We start from the raw sequence: 3,864 nt of genomic DNA, 5'->3' as shown, positions 1-3,864 counted from the left end.
TTGTAAAACTGCCTGGATCACCAAGTTTTTGTGGTAGCTTATTTTGAAGTATAGCACTGCATTTTTTCGTAAGCATTACCACATAAATTTCTTCTAATTTTCTTTTACTTGACAAAATTTCCTTTAAAAATTTGGCATATGAAGGCATTTGTAACAAAGCATCAATAAAAGGAATATTGATGTGAATTTGTTTTAAAATCTCCAAAAATTTTCCAAATTGGTTGTCAAGCTTTTCTCTTTTCATTTTGTGGAAAGGGAATAGTCACAGGGAGAGGAGTCAATTTTTCAATATTTTTTTCTTCTTTTTTCTTGACTTCATTCTTTTCATATGGTTCAGAGGGTATTTCAACATTCTTACCGTTGTTTACCTGTTGTTCTGACTGGTCTGTATAGGGTTCATCAAGCTCATTACCTGACCGTAAGGTGATGGCCTTAAGGTGTTCTTTTGGGTTTTTCTCTATATTTCTTGGTAAAGGACTTTGAATCTTTTCTGAAACAAGAGCTGCCAATTGGCTCAACTGTATTTCCAGATTTTTTAGGGATGAATTTTTGCTCTCCATCTTTTCATTGGTGACCTTAATATATTTATACAGAAGATCATCAAGACTTGAGTGAGCTTGTTGAGGCCTTTGCTGATAGGGCACTGCTTGTTGATAAGGTCTAAAGTTTGATTGACCATGGTTTGGATTCTGGTATCTGGGTGGACCTTGTATTTGTTGCTTCTGGAAGCTTTGAGAGTTCTCTGCACCATTTGGATTGCTCCATTGAAATCCTGGATGTTTCTGTTCCATTGGACTTCCAAAAGGATATTGCTTGTAACCGATGACATTGACATGTTCATTATTGTGATTGGTTGCTTGACATTCATGGTTCTGATGATTTCCTCCACACATGTCACAAGCCTCAGATTGGCTTGGTTGTTGTGTATTCACCTGAAAAGTTTCAAACTTTTGTGCCAAAGAAACAATTTGATGTGTTAGTGTATTTAAAGCATCAACCCGATTTACTATAGCGGCCTTCTTGATAATTATACGCTCAGATGGCCATTGGATGACATTCTCAAAAATTTCATTCAACAATTGCAACACTTCCACTATTGTTTTTCCCATTACTGAACCTCCTGCAGCTGCATCTATCACATTTCTAGAATAGGGTTTTAGCCCATGATAAAAAATATACAATTGCATATGTTCAGGAATATTGTGGTGTGGACATTTTCTTAACATTGCTTTTAACCTTTCCCAGGCTTGATAAACTGACTCTGTGTCAGTCTGCAAGAAATTAGATATGTCTTGTCTTAACTTTGTGAGGTTAGCAGGGAAAAATATTTGTTTAAAAATTTCTGAGTCGTTTGATCCCATGTGGTAATGGAACCTTGTGGCAAACTTCGCAACCAAGCCTTGGCATCTCCTTTTAAAGAGAAAGGAAATAGCCTTAACTTGATAGCTTTAGAGGTACTCCATTATACTTAGATGTTTTAGCAAGTTCCAAAAAGTCAATTAAATGACTGTGTGGTTCTTCACTTGCGTCTCCAGTGAAGATGCAAGACTGTTGAATTGTTTGAATCAGGCCAGTCCTGATTTCAAAGTTGTTGGTTGCCACTGGAGGTTTTCTGACACTAGATCACAGTTGAAGCGGTCAGGTCTAGCATAATCCCTTAGGATTCTGTTTGCTGGCCTTGGCGCCACTTCATCAAATTCATCCTCTATTTGGACGGGTGGTGGTACTTCGCGTGAGTTGATATTTTCTACTTCCTGATTATCATGTCTTCACAAGCTATGTTTTGGGAAGATAATGCTTGTCCTTTCCTGCACAATCGAAGAGATCTTTCTATTTCAGGATCGTAATTGACCAAGTCCTTTATGGAAGAGCGGATCATAAACTACTCAAAATTCTAAAAAACCAAACTGAACTTAACTCCTAAAGTGGTAGTAGTAGTAGTAGTACTTAGAAGAAAATAATTAAAAGAAAGTGATGAATAACAAGGACAACAAAGATTACAAAGATGACAAAAATAATAAGCTATCAAATAAAAATAGTAGTATGATAATGTTGTTGTTGTTGTTGTTGTTATTATTATTATTATTATTATTAGTAGTAGTAGTAATAGTAGTAGTAGTAGTAGTATATGATAATAGTAATTATATTAGTACTAATTAGCAATAGATATTATGAAAAAAAAATGGTTAACGAAATCAGTTAGTTGTAGCAGTAACTAACGATGGAAAATAATAATATAATACTGATATAGAATATAGTTACAAGTAGTACTAGTATTAATAATAGTGACTGCTATGCTATAATGATGATAAGAAGGATAAATGATAATAACACTTGTATAAGATGTTAGTACTTGTAATAGTAAAAGTATTTAGCAAATATTGATAGCAAAGATAATAATACTAATAGTAAGTTCCCAAACTAGTAACAAAATATTTAGTCTGAAGTAGACTTGTGCCAATCCCTGGCAACGACGCCAAAAATTTGACGAGGCCAATGCGTATAAGATTTTGCTACTCGTACTTTGTCAAATTCTAGTATAGTTTATAATATCGTCCCACAGAGATTGGAGAATCTAGCTACAAACTTATAATATTCTTACTACTATTTGAGAGAATCAAATTGATGAAGTTTTGTTTGTTGAAAATTTAAATTGCTTAAGTTGAAACAAAATAACTGTGACGACCCGACCCGTCGTCTCGTGAGTTACCGTCCCGTTTTCCCCATTTCCTATTTCATTATGCTTCATTATCAGTGTTGGGTGTGAACGAGTTGATTCGGAAAGGTTTTGAAAGGAATTGAGACACTTAGTCTCTTTTAAGAAGGCTTAAGTTGAAAAAGTCAATCGGACGTTGACTTATGAGTTAGAGGTGTCGGATGTGAATTCCGACGGTTCGGTTAGCTCCGGGAGATGATTTGTGACATAGGAGTGTGATCGGAAGTAATTTTGGAGGTCTGGTGTAGAATTAGGCTTGAATTGGCGAAGTTAGTATTTTGGCGAATTCCGGTTGATAGGTGAGATTTTGATCCGAGGGTCGGAATGGAATTCCGAGAGTTGTTGTAGCTTCGTTATGTCATTTGTGATGTGTGTACAAAATTTCAGGTGATTCGGACATGGTTTGGTTGGGTTTTTGATCGAATGCGTGTTTTGGAAGTTTTAAAAGAACTTAGGCTTGAATTCGATGTAATTCGATGATTTTAGTGTTAGTTGAGGTGTTTTGATGATTGGATCAAGTTTGGATGATGTTTTAAGACATGTAGGCATACTTGGTTAGAGTCTCGAGGGGCTCGGGTGAGTTTCGGAATGGTTTCGGGCCATTTTTAGGCCAATTTAACTTGCTGGATTTTTGACAGCAAGGTTCGAAAATTTTGATGCGAGGAGCATAATTTGGAAGCTTGTATCTCGTAATCTATAAGGAATAGAAAAATGTATAAACATCAAAGTTGTAGCCCTTGTATTCTAGTTTCCATAAATATAAACCATTTGTCATTTGGATATGTGTACAGAAAGTTATGATCACTTGAATAAGGGCTAGTAAAGCTGTTTTGAAATTTTCCAGAAATTTCTGATGCGAGGAGGCTAATTTGGAAGCTTATATCCCGAAATATATATGGAATCGGAAAATGTATAAAACATGAAAGTTGTAGCCCTTGTATTCTAGTTTCCAAAAATTTAAACCATTTGTCATTCAAACATTTGTACAGAAAGTTACGCTCGATTGAATATGGCTGGTAAAGCTGTCTCCGGTGGACTTTTAGTGACGAAACTGGACTTTTAGTGACGGGCGGACAGAAACTTAAGGACCAAAAATGCTGATTTCTTCATTTTCGTTTTGGGTATTTTGGAGCTCGGTTCTTGGGCGA

At 35.7% G+C, this 3,864-nt stretch overlaps 1 non-coding gene across 1 annotated transcript; it reads left to right on the top strand.

Annotated features, from left to right (window-relative positions):
* Nucleotides 1–1,197: 1,197 nt before the first annotated feature.
* LOC142165212 (small nucleolar RNA R71) lies at nt 1,198–1,304 on the top strand. Its single transcript, XR_012696118.1, has one exon. It is a non-coding gene; the product is annotated as a small nucleolar RNA R71 (small nucleolar RNA).
* The last annotated feature ends 2,560 nt before the right edge of the window (nt 1,305–3,864 follow it).

The sequence above is a fragment of the Nicotiana tabacum genome, chromosome 1 (assembly GCF_000715075.1).
Source record: "Nicotiana tabacum cultivar K326 chromosome 1, ASM71507v2, whole genome shotgun sequence".
Classification (NCBI taxonomy): domain Eukaryota; kingdom Viridiplantae; phylum Streptophyta; class Magnoliopsida; order Solanales; family Solanaceae; genus Nicotiana; species Nicotiana tabacum.
Note: the sequence above shows the minus strand (reverse complement) of the source record. Positions and strands in the feature narration are given on the sequence as shown.